Source organism: Suricata suricatta, chromosome 1 (genome assembly GCF_006229205.1).
Source record: "Suricata suricatta isolate VVHF042 chromosome 1, meerkat_22Aug2017_6uvM2_HiC, whole genome shotgun sequence".
In the NCBI taxonomy this organism is placed as follows: Eukaryota; Metazoa; Chordata; class Mammalia; order Carnivora; family Herpestidae; genus Suricata; species Suricata suricatta.
This window is the reverse complement of record NC_043700.1, coordinates 79,789,043-79,807,397: the sequence shown is the minus strand read 5'-3', so window position 1 is coordinate 79,807,397 and position 18,355 is coordinate 79,789,043. Positions and strand designations below refer to the sequence as shown.

Sequence of the window (18,355 nt, the reverse complement as noted above, 5' to 3'; positions counted from 1 at the left end):
ATCAGCATTTAAAATATATATTTTTAAAGGACAAGTTTGAATTTGATTGTCATATGTGCCATAATAAAAAGTCTGTCATTATGGACACTTAGCACTAGTAAGTAGAATATGATGTTTGTCCACTGTGGACTCAAGAAACATGTATTAAATGAACAATAAACTCTTAGTAATTAGAGAGTACATGTATGCAATGACAACAACACCAAATATAAACTTTAATTGTCTCACTAATGAAAGGAAATCTACAGTTTTGGGTTTTTTAAAAATATATATATACAATATGTATTCCCCATCTCCATGAATTCTCCAAAGCTTATCTATTTATGGGCTTTGGAACCAAATAAGATATCACAATTAAAAGGAGATTTTACTTAATATGAAGAGAATACTAAAATGTTCTAATGTTGAGTTGAGCAAATATAGGCAGAGTGAATTTAAGAAGCCATAAAAGCTTTGATATATGCTGTGCTTCATAATTAAAAAAAAATCATGATTTGGTGGCACTAAAATCACTGCATCATTATTTATTTTCTAGTTCACTTCTGTCTTTGTTATAGATCTGTCTTATCTATAAGTCTTTGACTCTGTTCAGGAACTACCTTATGCATTGTACAGAATATTAGACTAGATCAGAGATTCCCAATATTTTTCAGTTCATGGCATTGTTCATATCTCAGTAATTTTTCCATAATACCCTTAGACCAAAAGAAGTATCTTATAGTTACTTTGTAAGGAAGTCATTAGGACCAAAAGAGTTAATAATTTTTTTATTATCCTCAAAACTCAGAATTAATTTCTACTTATTTTATAAAAGTATAATGTAAAACTATATTTATTCTGTTTTTTAGATTGCCCAGAGAATTAAAAGATGGCAATCTTAGGAAATTATTAACATTGGTAACTTGGTTGTAATACTTTAAAAACATATAATAAAATTAATTACATGATTTATAGTGAATTTTTTATTTAATAAAAATTCATATTTAGTACAGCTTTCCATTCCTCAATATAAAGGGTAAAAGATAGAATCACTTGAATTTTTTTTTCTTCATTTAAGCTTACTGAAAGTTTCTGAGGCTTTTCACTCTGTGCCTGTCAAACAAATGTTTCCCAATATGAGCAAAATAGATCTTGAAAACTGTGGCATTTTTCATTTCCCTTCAGAAAGCAGAGCTCAACTTGGAGAGGGACGGAGAAAGAGAGGCAGAGAAAAAGAGAGAAGGGATCAGGATAGGCCAGTATGACAGCTACATAGGGAGTAACAGAGAAAACTTGTTATACTGGTTTTTCTCATCCTTATCAGCAAATCATTTGTGACAGTTGTGCTCTGAGTGAAGAGTTAATGTATTTCATAACTTAAAAATAATCCTCAAATCATAATTACTAGATAAGCTTCAGATCTGCCCAAAGGAGGAGAGTTCATATCACATTTCAGTACCTTTGTGAACAACACATGAATTTACCGGAGGCTTCGAGCACACATTTATTGAGCAGTATTGTTTCTATAAACTCTGACTTTTTGGAAAAACAAAGGTAACAGCAAAGTGCTGGAACAGATCCGTTCACCAGGGCAGCCACAGTGCTAAGCAATAGCACTCCTGTTGATCTGGCAGGGCAGAGACTGTACAATTGCAGTGAAGTGATCACCTCAAATACGCAAAAGACAAGCTGTAGGGTTAATTGAACTGAATCTGCACATTTGAGCACAGGAAATTGGAAAACATCAGTTACGGACCAGAATAAAATAACATCATTGGCATGAAATCATTGGTATGAGATCTGAGAAAAAGAAAACTACCAACTCACCCACAGGGAGAACAACAATGTCTAAGTATCTGTCTAAAATCTTGAAGAATTTATCTACCTGTTTTCATCCATTTTTCTCTATCTCTGCTCTATCAGTGATACTCTAAAGGGAGATTTCCCCTCCCTATTTCCCCACCTTTATGATGGGATAACACAGAAGCCAAAATAATGACCCAGAAGAGCCATTAGCACAGAAAGATTGCCATGCACCCTTGCAGAATATTTTTCTTCTTGCTTATAGAAACCAAATATGATTGGGGCTGAGGAGGGAGAAGGTAGACAGAGCTGAAAGGAAGGACCCAGACAAGAGATAAGGGATAAATGAGATGGTATCATCAGCTAGAGACTCAGCACTAAGCAGTCTATCTGTGTAGATGTTTTCTGTAATCCACTGTCTGCGTCCAGCTTCCTTTCCAACAATCTTAGACTTTTGTACTGGCCTCTGACATTGAAGTATCTTAGGTGGGAATGAAGCCATGAAAGGGAAACTCTACTCCTGACCCAGCCAGAACTAAACAGAAAAGGCTGGACATTTCTCTTTTAGCTTGACCAAGATAAACACACTGCCAATGGTAAAATCTTCACTTGAGGTCATTGGTTTCAAGCAACATTACAGGTTCCCAGAAATTCTAAAATATTGCAATGTATGTAAAAAAAAAAAAGCTCTTAAAATACTGAGTAAAACTTTAAGAAATATGAATCACATAAATAAATGGGATCTAAAGAAATTTATGGAAATTATCTGAAGTCAGGAATGAAGCAAGAGCACAAGTCCAAGAGGCAACTGAGAGTTAAAGCTACCCACCCAGGGGAAATGATCTCTGGTAGCTTAGAGTTTTGGTTTTAATGATTGTGCTTAAGAGAGGGGTGAGACAAAGTTTAGGGCTGGTGTATTTGAGGAATTAGATTGGAGAGTCTTGTGTAAAACCCAGACTCGTAATGACATAAACCAAGGAAGCCATGAACTAGGAGACTTACCTGACTAGACGGGCTTTGGGGAAAGGGAGAAGAAGCAATCGTTTTCCAAAATATTTTTTGTCCATAGGTCTGCTCCTTAATGGCCTTTGAGCTTGAATTCATGTTATTTTCAATTAAGCATTTTGGTCTAAAGAAGATCTGGGGGCTTGTAGCTTTCTGAGACCTAAAGAAAGTAGACAAGTTCTTTCTTGCTGAACACATCCTCACATCAAGCCTCAACAAAGCCCCACAGAATTTAGAAAACATATGCTCTTAATTAGAGATCACAGAACATATAAATAAAACAAGGAATTGTGAGTGAAAGGCAGCAGGATTAACAGAGAACAAATATCGGAATTATTAGAGATATAAAATATGTAAGTATGACTAACAAATTTATGGAAACAAAATATAGAATAAAAACATGAGTAAAGATCAAACATCTATCAAAGATGACCAGGCATAGTTGATAAAAAGCAAAACTAAACTTTTAGAAATGAAATATATAGTCAGTGAAATTAAAGCTCTGTTTACAAAACACCTGTTTAAAAAAGAATTAAGCCAGAAGATATAAATTAAGAAATCATATAACTGATGCTCATAGAGACAAACTGTATAAAAGAGTATTAAAAAAGTATAAAAGAGAGGTTGAGGAACACAGAAGATAGCATAAGCTAGTCCAACACAGAGCTAATAAAAGTTCTGGGGGGAAAAATAGATGAAAGAGGCAACATTTAACTTTTTAATGTGTATTTATTTTTGAGAGAGAGAGTGCACATGCACATGAACAGGAGAGGGGCGGGGTGTGGAGGGGAGACCCAGAATCTGAAGTTGGCTCCTGGCTCTGAGCTGTCAGCATAAGCCTGACGTGGGGTTTGGGCTGGTGAACCATGAGATCATAACCTGAGCCTAAGTCGGATGCTTAACTGACTGAGCCACCCAAGCACCCCTGAAGAGGCAATAATTAGATAGACAATGGCTGAGAATTTCATGAGACCTAGTGAACTCATTCTTAGGAATATCAATAAATCTCAAATAAGATAAATTATCATATATAGGTATAAAACTAGGAAGGGTGCAGAGAACCAAATAAAATAGCACGTGTTAGAACAAACAGAAAAGATGGGTTATGAAAAAAGGACTGGTAACTGGACTGATATTTCTCTTCTCAACAACCTTTTCACAGAAGCCGGAAGGCACTAGAACAACATCTTGAACATGCTGAAATATTCAACCTAGAATCATGCCCAACAGAAGCACCTTTCAAAGAAAGCCAAATTTAAAATGTTTTCATGTGAAAAATGATCTACCACAATAGATTCCCCCAAAGGAACCTCTTTAGGATATACTTTCACAAGAAGGAAAAAGATGCTAGAAGGAAGGTCTGAGATGTGTTAAAAAGGGGGAGGCCATGAAGACAGGTAATGGGAGAGGCTCTATGGGAAACTTCAACAATCTGGGTGATGTTCCGTATTATTGCATGTAATTTATTATATATCATATAAGTTATATATGTTCTTTTGTGTACCAAATGCTATAAGATTTTAAAAGTAGATGAAAATCATTATATGGTCCCTCTAGAAAAGAAAGACTATAGCATAAGAGAAAGTGGTGCACATTATTCTGAACATCCAATCTCTGGGAAAAAAATCTCTGAAAATTATTATTTCAGAGAAAGCAAAAGAAACTTTTAGACAACTGCATGGCTTATCCAAAAAGATTCAACTCATTGTTGTTCCTCAGAAATATGAATATCAGTCAAATGTAGAGTACAGGCTGAGAAAAAGACAACTAGATCCTACGGAAAAAGAAGTTAAGAAGAAGAGGGAGGTGGGTGGAAAGGCAACTGGCTGGTAAAATAGCAATGGTGGAGTGGGTCCCGCGGAATAACCTGACGCAAAAAATTGCCTCTGGGTATAGAAGAAAAATTTCAGATTCTCTTAGAATAAGAAATAAAATAATAAGGTGACGGGTTTGATGACAGAATGATAAATATGAAAAACACAGGCCAGAAATACAATTTAAAAAGTAAGGATACTGCTGAGGAAGAAAGTGGCCAGTAGAGACAATTCACAGCTTACATACTAAGCACTGCCTGTTTGCAGCCCTTGGGCTGATTGGCACACGTCATATCACTTACTAGTCTGCTGACATGTGAGGCTAGCTTTCTTCCCCCAGTTACAAGAGGGGAGATTAAGCCTAAAAGAAGTTACTTGGGGCACTTGGGTAGCTCAGTTGGTTAAGCGTCCAACTCTTAATTTTGGCTCAGATCATAATCTCACAGGTCATGATAGAGCCCCATGTGGGGTTCTGCCCTGACAGCATGGAATGTGCTTGGGATTCTCTCTCTCCTCTCTCAAAAATAAATGAACATTAACAAAACAACAACAAAAGAAGTTGCTTGCTAAAGATCACGTAGCTGAAATTTGAACCCTGATTTTTTTTATTCACTGTTTGAACTGTTTATCTTTTCCAATAATATCAAGAATGAGTTCAAGTTAACTTCCTTTGGATAAAAGTCATTGTTGTATTCATAATAGACAAAGCATCAGTGGAGATAAAACAATATTAAGCATAATATTAAACAATATTAAAACTTTATACTCCCATAGAAAAAAAATATATATAATATGTATCACATAAATCAAAGGAGGGAAATGAATAAAGATACCTACATACTTAATAGTGCAAATGTGGATATCTAAACTCAAATCAACAATGATTGAATTCATCAGATTTGCAAAAGAATAAATACCATATGATAGTTTAGCATATATAACATATGATTGAAGTATGACAAAGGAGAAAATGTAATTTATCATTTTAATGAACCAAGAATTTCCCAGGGAAAGTCAATTACAAGGTAATTTCAGTTGAACACAAAGGCATTTAATAACCTTAAAACTCTTCTATAATGAAATAACAAATTCAATGAGAATATACTTGTTTCATATGATAAAGAGTATTTTTCTAGGTGACAACCAAAATTGTATTGTAGGTTAAAATACCAGAATGATTCACAGTAAAATCAGGAGGCAAAGCTCCAGTATCTATTTAAAATTATTCTGGAATTGTACTCCAACTCAATAAGTATTGAAAAATGTTAAGAAATGTAGTTTTGGAAAATGTACAGAGTTATGATTACATGCAGGTAATTGGCATGATTACCAATTATAAAAACAACAACAACACTTCTAATTCAATTAATTGAAAAGCTTCGTATTTCTGAGTATTGGCGTGGTACAGGGGAACGGGACTCTTGTATACCATGGATACTCATGGGTGTACGTTCTCGAAAGAAAGTTAGCAGTTTCATTAAGAGCCTTGTGATTGATGACTACTAGGACTCTATACTAAAAAAACCAAAAGATATGCAAAATTATGTGTGCTTAAAGATGATTACTCTAATGTTGATTGTATACTATTGAAAGTTTTTAATATTTCTAAATGTCCAACTAAAGAAGAAAGTTTAACTGAAGTAGTATGCTACACATTCATTAAATTTGGATTTTGAAAGATGTCAAATGATGTGGGATGTCAATATAAGTGCAAAAGGTATATATTATTTATATACTCTGAAAAATATAATTTAAAAATATATTTCAAAAAGATCTTCTAGTACAATATACTCACTACAAAGGCAAACTCTGGTGCTACACTTAATATTTATTGTCCTTTAGTGCTAAGATTACAAGTAATCTTTATGTCTTTATGTATTTTTGTATTCAATTCAAATAGGAGAAAGGATGGATGTGAGAGAGACAGGAGGGATGGAGGGAAAAAGAGAAGGAGAGAGAAAGGAGAGAGGGGTTTCCCAGGCCAGAGCTACTTTTGATCACAATCATACCTTCAGAAAGAAACACAGAGGAAGTTGCTGGGTGATGGGAACAGAGAGGAAGGGACTTGGTGGTGCACATTTATACACCTTCCAGGAAGAAGAGTGTTTTGATAAAAATAGCAGTCATTTGATTGGGCTATTGAGAATCTTGACACATGATATTATATAACCCTATTATTAAACATTCAAATCATATAACAGAAGGCTGGACCATATTAAATTTGTTGAACTTAATATAATGAGGCCTCCTGACAACCAAACAGCTGGCCTACATTTGGGACAGCCCAACCTCAACTTGTTCACACTAATGAAAACTTTAGCATGTAAATTATCTTAAATTAATTCTCACAACACTTAAAAAACTGTAGTATGCTTGTCATCGTTTTATAAACGTGGAAACTGCAGATAAAAACGGACCTGTCCAGGGTAACACAGAAATGAATGGTGAATCCGGTATTTGAACCCAGATCTCTTTCCCTCCCCTCCACCTCCCCATCTCTCTCCAGAGCCCCATGTTCCCAATGTATATTTATAGCCTCCCATATGACAGGCACTTACCTCTAATGCTAAAACTAGCACCAAGAGAGAGGGGTTATTAAACAAACAAAAGCTCGATGTTCTCCTCAGTCTGTCCCAACTCGAGACATTTATTTATCTGCGTTCTGGAAGGCCACCCGTCGCCAAGCTGGTACCATCATCTCGTGAGGAAACGGAACCACACCCGACACAGCTTGAACACAAACACACCAAGGCACAAACAAGAGGGCTCAAGTACAAAGGAATTATTCTAAAGGAACCAGAACTTGACTTGAATATGGAAAGTCTCCTTGAAGGAGAAACCTCTTGAGATGGCCTTTGGAAGAGAACTTGGCTTCTTAAAGTGTCAGCTAGAAAAGGAGCTAGCGAGGGGTATATGAAGTGACAGGAGAAGGCGGCAGCGAAGTGATGCTTTTTTTTAGAGTAAATATAATTACACGAGATTAAAAAGAGAAATGAAACTCAGTAGAACAGCTAATGAGAGGCTTTTTAAATAATGGCCTAAGGAGTTAGTATCTGATTTTATAGGCAATTACCTTAAGGTTCAGCTGTGGTTGACATCCAGTATGCAAAGTTGGTGTTTGATCTTTTCTTTTCCTTTGCAAGCCAAAGAACACTTTATCATCCATTTCTTTCTGTGTTAATTCAAAAAGCTACCCAATAAAGTCTGTGTTTTACCATTTATTTTGAAACTTTTTTGTTGAAACTTTAGGTGCAGACATGATATTTTTCTCCATATATTAAAGAATATTGAATTCAGGCTCCACAAAAAATCAGATGGCTCAGTTATAAATGCTCCTAAGTTGACAGAAAAAAATGCTTATTTTATAATTATTTTAAAGTAATATCATAAGACCATTTTAATCAGCTGAGTTCCCCCACAACCTTGGTTGTTTATTGATTCAGTCTCCAAGAAAGTATATGTAAGTCTGTGTGTGTTTTATTGAAACGCAAATAGAACTAAGGAAATAACATCTTATGCTATTTCTCTAGCTATATATTCATTAGCAATAACGTAATTTCTCTGAACCTGAGTTTTGCCATGAGTAAACTGGAGATAATAATTCCTACCTTGTTGAATTTAGTTGACTATTAAGCCACAAGACTATGCAGCCCATGGGGTGGGCAGTGAATAATAGAGTAATTGTTAATTATATGACCAATACTCAATGAGCTTGCAACACATAAGGGAAGATGAGGCTTTGCTAATAGAGATGGATTCAAACATTGGATTCACCACTTAATTTCTATGTGACCCTGGACAAGTTTATCTCTGATTTTCAGTTTTCAAATGAATAAAACACCTACCTATGCCCACATTATATTGTTTCACAATTTTATATTTTCCAGGTTCCATCAAGTTGATAACACAAAATACTATCTTATTTCATTGAGTCTACATCTGTGAGATATGTTTGCATGACTAATGGTACTTGCTTAAATCTGTTTCTGAGACTTTTTAATCCCAGAATTTCTTTTCTCTTTATTGAGTGCATAAGAATTAGCACACACCTAGCATGAAAATTCTCATGAGGCAATCACAGAAAAAAAAGTTAGCCAATCAAAAATGATACTGTAATATTATTTCAAAGTAATTATAATAGAAAATTCCAGAAAAGTTTTCATAACATAACAGGTTCTGTAAACCACTATCTGCAGTTATATTAATCTATAAAATCAACCACAAAACATTGCAGACTTCTCAATAGTCGTTATATCATATATTTTCTATTTGGAAAGGAGGGCCTAGATCCTGCTATGTCTCTATAATCCATGGCACGTAGTAGATTTGGAGTACAGGTAATCCACACATGCTCATGAAGGGATAGTTTGATAACAGTAGTTTTAGGTCCACTAAAGTCTATTTCAGATCCACAGGATTCGATTTCACTAACCTATACTTAAGTATAAATGCAAACAAATGTAAATTTGAAAGAAAGGATACGTATTTTGGGGGTGAGATAAGCAACCACACAACTTACACACCCAGAATTACTTATTCCTGAAAATACTTGCAGACATCATATGTAACTATTTCTAACACTTCTGTTTTCACCACTTTGAACATAAAAGTTAACTTTGTGAATGTAAGATTTTCCTTTGCCTGATCTATAACCTCATTTCTTATTCATGGTTTACACAGAATATGCCAACTCTTCCCTTTGAAAGCCATTTTTTAGGAAAATGAGCATTCAATGTTTACATGATTTTCTGACTTTATGTAATCTATAGTAAATTTTGAAATGCTGTCTTGGAATATAGCACATTTTCTGTGTGCTGTGTTGGATAGGAATCCAAATGGGTACTAGATTACTCCTGTCTAAGATTTGCTTCGCTGTTTTAGCTGTTATAGGTGGATTCTTCTGTGGTTTACTTAATTAGTGCAGTGTTTGTGACAATACTTTCTTATGCTGGACAAATGCTAGTGTTTGTTGGGTCTTTATTCAGAATATTTTGGCATGTAATCATTATTGTCTCTTTTAATTTAAGATCTACAGCTGAGGAATTTTAGTAATATTCTAGCACTTCCTAAGCCATTTGTTCTGAGGCCTGCCATTACTTGGATATATCATTAGATGTCAGTCACCTAGTTTCTCTATGCCACAGTATCTCTCAAAGTAAAGTAGAAATATGGTGAATTTCCTTTTAGGATTTTGTAGGACTAACGCCTATTCTTGGCAATGTTTTTTAGACTCCTATAAGCAGAGCAAGTGTGACCTGAGTTTAAATTTGAAGTTCTCCAGCCAAATTTTACATGAGGACTTCTTAATTTTAATAAAAAATAAATCAGGTTGTAAATAAAGTTTATTTCAGAAGAAAATAATATGTCTTCAATAGTACTTTGCTGGTGTATTTTTTTGGAATATAATTTCTGTAAAAGATAAAACAGAACAAAAATAAAACCCAAATTCTGTAAAAGATTAATTGGTGTTCTATTTTAAAATGGTTCTTAAACCAATAAATTTGTGAAATAACTCAAACAATATTAAACAGGACTTTTACTGTAGGATTCTCCAGAAATTTTAGTATATTAGTAGTCATTTTAGACCTTAAAGAGAGAAAAATTTTACATCTTAATGAAATCTAATTATATCACTTTTTTTTCCTTCACACTTAGTACGCTTTGTGTTCTGTACAGGAAATCTTAACCTATCTCAAGATTGCAAACATTTTATTCAATTTTTATCTTTTAAAGGTTTGTATTTTGGGGCGCCTGGGTGGCTCAGTCTGTTAAGCATCCGACTTCGGCTCAGGTCAGATCTCACATTCGTGGGTTCGAGCCCGCTACAGGCTCTGTGCTGACAGCTCAGAGCCTGGAGCCTGCTTCCGGTTCTGTGTCTCCTTCTCTCTCTGCCCCTCTCCCTCTCATGCTCTGTCTCTCTCTGTATCAAAAATAAATAAAAAACATTTAAAAAAAAATAAAGGTTTGTATTTTTAGGTCTATGAATATTTTTATATTGATTTTTAAGAATGACAGATGTAAATCGTTTTTTTCAACCCAGTTGAAACTCTAAAAAAACCCAGTTGTTCCTATTACATTTGTTAAAAAGATGATCCCTTCATTTTTTCACTTTGGCACAACTGTCAAGTCCAATTGACCATATGGCTGGATTTTCTTCTGAACTCTTCATTCTGTTCCATTGATTTATCTGTCAATCTTTATGCCATTACCACATTGCTTTGGCCTTTATGGCCTCGTGGTAAATCTTGATATCTGGGACTATAGATCCTCCAACATTATTCTTTTTTCAAGAGTTTTGCCTCTTCTAGCTCCTCTGTATTTGCATATCAATTTTAGAATCAGCTCACCAAGTTATAAAAGAAAGCCTGCTGAAATTGCATTGAATCTGTAGATAACATTTGGGGAAAACTATAATTTTAACAACAAATCATCCAATTTGTGAGCATGGATCTCTCCAAATATTTAGATGAAGGGTTGATAAACTTTTCTGTAAAGGGCAAGGTTTTAAATATTTTAAGTTTTGCTAAATTTTATGATCTCTGTTGAAACCTTGCCTGTAAAAACAGTCTTAGCCACATGTAAACAAATGGGTTTGGCTATATTCTAAAATCAAAAACAGGCCAAAAGGTGTAGGTCACAGTTTGCCAACCCCAGATTTAGAACATTTTTTAAGTTTCTCTCAACAATACTTTATAGTTTTCAGAGTACATATTAGTAAATGTATGCCTATATACATTGTGTTGGATAATTTTGCAAATCATATTTAGAAACTTTAGATTTCCAATTATTCATTGTTATATACACAAATACAATTTATGTTTGTATAATTATCTTGTATCCTATGACCTGCTAAATTCAATTATAGTTCTACAAATATTTTTTTATGGGTTCCTGAGGAATCTATTGTCTGCAGTTAACACCCACTTTTCTATTATTTTCTGATATTTGTGACTTTCTTTTTTTTTTCCCTCTCTCTCTTTCTTTTTTTTTTCTGGTTTCATAGCCCTGCTTAGGATCTCCAATACCAATTGAATAGAGCAGGCATATTTGCTGATTTTAGGAGTAAAGCATTCCTCTTTCATCATAAAGTAAGACATTAGTTGTAGCCTTGTAGTTCAAGAAATTTCCTTCTATTTCTGGTTTGCTGGGAGGTTTTCTTATAGCTAAATGTTGAATTTTGATAAATGCCTTTTTTTTTTTTTACCTTTGTTCAATTAATATGGAGAATTATAGTGATTACCTTTCAAAGATATATCTGTATAGATTTCTCTTCATGTAATATCTCCATTTTTGACAAGGTAATTCTGCCTTCACAAGATAACCTGAGAGGTATTTCTTTTCCTTATATTTTCTTAAAGGTTTGCTTATATAAGGATATAAGGTATACAGTTGGCATTATTTTTTCTTGATTTTTTTTATTAGAATTTTCCAGTGAAGCCATTTGGACCTAGAATTTTCTTTGTGGGAAGAATTTTGATTATGAATTAAATTTCTTTAATAGATATAATTAAAACATTTTTATTTTTTGTATGTTAGCCTTTGTAACTTATGGGTTTTAAGGAATTTGTCTCTTTCTTTTAAGTTGCTAAATTTATTGCTATAAGTTTGTTGAGGGAGCATAAGGTAAGCTGAGGGCAAAGTACAAGCTAACAACACCCCTCTCTTCCCCCTGTGGGATATGTGTGATATTCCTTGGACATTTCTGGCTGCCCAAGAACAAAGGAAAGGAAAGAAAGGAAATAGTTGACTGATGCAGATCACAGACATGCAGGACAGGAGTCTCCTTTAGTTTATGGATAATTTAGTAAACTGCAAGAAGAAAGCAATCTTATCCATAGCCTAATCTCCAGAAACCTACAGACTCCACTTCCTGGAGCCTTAACATCACCCTCATCAAAATATAAGGGCATTTAAGTGCTTGCCAGGGTGATGTGGGAAATAAAGGCAAATGAAAAATTAAATTTCCATTCTGCCTATGGCCAACTGACAAGTCCTTGAAACAGGCAGAGTGACTCTCTTCCAGGAGCTCAGATGCCTTGATGATGACACTTTGCTTGGGGCAAAGGGAGTCCTAGTTTCACGTTACCCTGATCCCCCCACCCCACCCCAGGATCCCCCGGTGAATCTTCTTAAACACCTAAAAATTCTTTTGCAAACTTCCTTTATCTTAAACCCCCATATATATTGGCAATTATACTCCAAGCATGTGGCCCCTGATATACATCTGAAGGTCTCACGGCTGAGGCTTCACTAAACAGTAGTAAATGGTGTTTCCCTGACAACAGCTAGCCCCTCAAGGTCCCTTGGAACCATGCTTTCAAAATTCCTTAGAGAATTATGCTGTTACTGAACTCCTCCCAACCTGAAGATACATAATCAGTCACTCTTCCCAACCCCAGTGCAGCTCTTTCTGCCCACAGGTCCTGTCCCTGGGCTTTAATAAAATTACCTTTTTTGCACCAAAGACATCTTCAAAAATCATTTCTTGGCCATTGTCTCTGGACCCCCATCATCACCCCAAAACGTCACCAAATTGTTTTAATATTCTTTTTTTTTGTTGTTACATCTGTAGTAGTCATTGTGACATCTCCTCTTTCCATATTGATACTGGAGTTTTTTATTTTTTCTCTTTGTTTCTTGATCAATTTAGGTTGAGAGTTACCAGTTTTAGTGATCTTTTCATTGTAACTTGTTTTCATTGATTTTCTTTTTCATTTCATCCCTTGTCTTTATTATTTGCTTCCTTCTCTTAATTTTGTTTTGCCTTTTTTTCTAGATTCTTAAGATAGAAGCTTATTCGATTGATTTTACCTTCTTTACTTGAAATATACATATTGATAATTATAAATTTTTATCTAAGAACTATGTTAATTGCATTCATCAAGTTTTGGTATATCTTGTTTTCACTATCATTCAATTCAAGGAATCTGACAATTTCTTCTGTGATTTCTTCTTTAATCCATGGTTTGTTTAGACACTTGTTTAATTTGATAAATTGTCAAAGCACACTCTGGAGAACTGGTAAACACTACTTTCTTTCTTACATATAAGACATATATACTTGGAATGTAAAGCACGGGTAGAAAATAGCTTCAGAGGTGGGTCATATATACATCTACATATGTATCTACATATACACTTATAAATGTAAGTAAGGTAATTAATGTGTTTTTGTACCTTAAAAGACTGTTCAGAATAGTATTGTTAGTATATTAAATCATCTTTTGGTGCTATTTAAACTCTTTCTCCCCTCTACTAAGCACCAAAATATTTAAGAATATGTCTATTCTTATAAGAGCATATAAATATATCCCAAAGCAATAGGGCGAATTTGGTTTCATTCCGTGGAATCACTGAGACCCAAGGGAGAATGGTATAAGTGTTCAGAATATAGCTTCAGAATCAGAGCAACCATGATCCTATAAGTCAAGAGGACCTTCGGTTAAGGACATCATTCCTGATGCAGGAAAAATACTTACAAATGTGATAAAAGCTTCCAAGCATACCAGTCTCAAATAAATAAAACACATTAGCACAAAGAATTACTAGAATATATATTATTAAACAATACTTGCTTCTTCTATGCAGGACAAGATAACTCATTGTTTTATGAGATGGATAAAGCTCCTAAAAAGTGTTAATCATAGATAGTAAGTGGGCTAGCAGCTTTCAAGATATGGGCAAAAATCATAGGATGTGTATTAAATACAAACAGTACATAAGAGAGTAGCTTGTGAGGCATATGGCAAATTTTTAAAATGTGTTAAATATAGATAGTAAGTTTGTAACCTGAAAGGCATGTTAAAAATGGGCAGTATAATGAAATACAAACAAGAACAAAGATACTATTTATAGATAGAAAGTCATAGTTATGATCATGACTTTCTCACTAGACATTTTTATAGATCACCTTTAAATTTGCGATTAATTGGTGATATCCAGTATAGTCCCATTCTAGCCTCATATGTTCTGTGTCCAAAAAATGTAGATAAAGTCCATAGCTATTTAGGAGGCTAATTGAAAATACACAGCTTCACTCCAATGTCTCTAATAGAGCAAGCATGTGTTTTTTCACTGGTGTACCCCATCCTTATTCAAACCTCAATTTCAGTTTTCATCACTACACCATCATCAGAGAAGGATGATGTGGCAAAGAGAGAGAGAGAGAGAGAGAGAGACAGAGACAGAGACAGAGATAGAGACAGAGGGAGAAGTTATATGAACATTGTATTATCTAGGATTTGGGTTAGTAAGGTCTTTCACCCATGTACTCCATCATAAATATGTTTAACCTGGTGCCCATGGTCTCTTTTGCTTCTCATTGTGAATTTTAGATTGATTTAGTAAATCATGTTGTTTATCCTACTTTGGTCAGAAAACCTTTTCGTTCTGATTCCTCCAGGATAGTAATTGGAGGCCACCATCTCATCAAGGTAATTGCCCATACAACATTAACTATAATAAAATTAATGGTATTTTAACAGATGATTTTAAGCTTTCTATTGGCATATTTGATATTTGTCAAGAGTGTTTCTGAAAATTGATTTTGATAAATGTTTTGAAGAAAGTTTAGTTAAAAACTCAATAAAAAGTGATTATAGCATTATATATGTAGACCTCAGAATTAAATTATGTAAATTATCAAACTGTTTCATAATACTTGCAAAGAAGTATTATGTACATTTATATACATGTACATATATAACATGTATGTATATGTATATATGTGCATACAGACATACATGTCTACATGGAGATCTATAAGTTCTCAGAATTTGATTCTAGCCATAATTTATTTTATTTATTATTTTTTTTTAACATTTATTCATTTTTGAGAGACAAAGACAGAGGCTCGAGTTGGGGAGGGGCAGAGAGAGAAGGAGACACAGAATCTGAAGCAGGCTCCAGGCCCTGAGCCGTCAGCACAGAGCCTGATGTGGGGCTCGAACCCATGTAGCATGAGATCACGAACTGAGCTGAAGTCAGACACTCAACCGACTGAGCCCCCCAGGTGCCCTGATTCTAGCAAAAAATTACTTCTTACCAAAATAAATTCAACAAACATTTACTCAGGGCCTATCTGCTAGCCACAGAGTCAAAATCAAGTTTGACTTCTTTTTGTCAGATATATTGACATGCATATATTATTGCTTGTAAAAAGTGCATAAATTTAAATTATAGAGTTAATTCAAGAAAATGTATATTTTCCATATGCATTTTATAAGTATCTGTGATGAAAAGTAAAATCTCTTTTACAGTTAATCATTGAAATAAATGCCATCACAATTCATAGTGTACATTTATGATATGCTTCCACTATAAATCTAAGGAAAGCAAGTAATGAATGGTATTTTTAACTAAGTTTTGATTAGTGAGTTCAGCCTTAAAAGACTATTCAGCACAGTATTGTCAGCTCATTAAATTATTTCTCGGTTATACTTAAACCCCTTCTCTCCCACTTACTAAATCCCCAAACATTTAAGATTCCATATACATTTAAATATATGAAGAATTAAGCATGTTATTATTTAATTGTTTATAATTCACCTGTAGCTTGAAAGTAGGTGTCCCTTCTCCTCCTTTACCATGGTTACATGTGACACTTCAGTTTAAACAAAATAGCCCGTCTCTAGTAGGAACCAGCTACTAGTTCTGCAGTGTCTAGTCTGCTCAGCTAGCCTTTTGCCAGTCACTTTATTCAAATATCTGTTTTTAGTGGGGCTGCCACATCCACAGTGGCTTCATTACAGAAATACAATGAGATAAGGAAGCACACATTCACGGAGCTGGTGAGTTGCCTTCTTAGTGGTAGCTACAACTACTCTAGAGCAAACAAGATCAGACAGAGACACTGCCTGGAAGTCAAAGGCTTTCTTCCTCAAGAACCCTTCCCTCAGGAGCCCTTTGCTTTACAAGCAGCAAAGGGTAGCTGTCAATTTACAGGCAGCGGAGGGTAAGGATATATACGTAAGCCAGACCACCTTAGTTCAAATCCTTGGTGGGCCAGTCAGTTGTACGTGACCTTAAGCAAGTTGTGTAATTTCTCTGGGTTTTGATTTCTTCATCTGTAAAATGGATATACCAATAGTTCATAGCTCATAGTATTGCTATGAGAATTTAATACTTGAGATTCAGGGACACAGTAGGAGCTACAAGAAGTGATAGTATTGCTGCACTTCTGAAAAAAAAAAAAACGCAATAAAGAACCTCTTGAGAACTTAAGTAATCTTTGAGAGAAAGAGTATTCTTCTATTATCAGGATCACCAAAATAAACCCCCTAAAACAAAAACCAAAACAGAAGTATAGAGCAACCTTGAGGTAAAGCTGCATTTCAGGCATGTTTTAATCAAAATGGAAACTTGAGGGGTCCTAGGCCAGGTTTTTAAAGACCTGAAAGTCAACTAGTTGTTGGCCTATGGTTCTTTCTTAGGATCATAAGTAAGGTCACAGTCATGGACTTTGAACACTGAACCAGATGAGCTAATTAATAACTTCTTCCAGGTAGTCTCAAAGTTATAGGAAACACTTATTAGTAATTTGTTTTAAAGACAAATAACAGTTAAGAAATGGGCAGAAAACATGCCTAGACACTTTGCTAAAGAAGACATCCAGACATGACAGACACATGAAAAGATGCTCAATATCATTCATTATCAGGGAAATACAAATCAAAATCACAACGAGATATTACCTTACACTTGTCAGAATGGCTAAATTTAACAACACAAGAAACAATAGGTGTTGGTGAGGATGCAGAGAAAGGGGAACCCTCTTTCACCATCGATGAGAATGCAAACTGGTGCAGCCACTCTGGAGAACAGTATGGAGGTTCCTCAAAAAATTAAAAATAGAACTACCTTATGATCCAACAATTGCACTACTCGGTATTCACCCAAAGGATACAAATACACAGATTCAAAGGGATGTATGCAACCCGATGTTTATAGCAGAATTATCAACAATAGCCAAACCACGGGGAGGGTCCAAAACTTTTTAAAAAAGGGTAGAGAACAAACTGAGGGTTGATGGAGGGAGGTGGGTGGGGGATGGATTGGATGGGGGATGGGTATTAAAGAGGACACTTGTGATGAGCTTCGGGTGTTGTATATAAGTAATGAATCACTGAATTCTACTCCTGAAACTGAAATTGCACTGTATGCTAACTAACTAAAATTTAAATGAAAATTAAAAAATAAAAAGACAACTGCCCAATTAGCAAACATTGCCTTTGGAATGAAAAATCAGATATTAAAAATGCATTGAACTATGATTTTATTGTTAATTATTTAAATTCAAGGAAAGGTTATTATGATCACTTCTATGAGGTTTAGTTAATTTTTACTTCTTCCTACATTATAATTTTATGAGTTATGGTAGTTTCAAATTATTTTGTCAATCTTGGTCTTTGCTTTTAATTTGTACAGTGGAATTTACTTGTTCATTGGTGTGAGCAATTTTCAATATCTTGCCAAACAGCCTGTGGCAACTGACAATACAAGTTGCACATATTAGACTTTTCTGTTTGTGTGCAGTGCAACAAAAACAAAGTATGCTGAAAACCCAACATCTTTGAATTGCAGGCACTTTATTAACTAATTCAAAATACTTTTTTATTTTCTGTAATTAAGAAAACAAATTTGACCTAAGTATTTAGGAAGCAAATAGTAGAGCAAAGCATATCTTATGGCTAAATCATTTTCAATTTCACTTTATTGTTATTTATTTATTTTTTTATCTCCCCAACTTAACTAAA

The 18,355-nt window shown here is 34.5% G+C and overlaps 1 long non-coding RNA gene across 1 annotated transcript in view; it reads right to left on the bottom strand.

Moving 5' to 3' along the window:
• LOC115292676 overlaps positions 1-18,355 on the bottom strand; it is a 40,519-nt gene that overhangs the window by 19,489 nt on the left and 2,675 nt on the right. Inside the window, exon 2 of the long non-coding RNA XR_003909089.1 lies at positions 2,785-2,947. This is a non-coding gene — a long non-coding RNA (uncharacterized LOC115292676). The remainder of the gene's footprint in view (positions 1-2,784; positions 2,948-18,355) is intronic.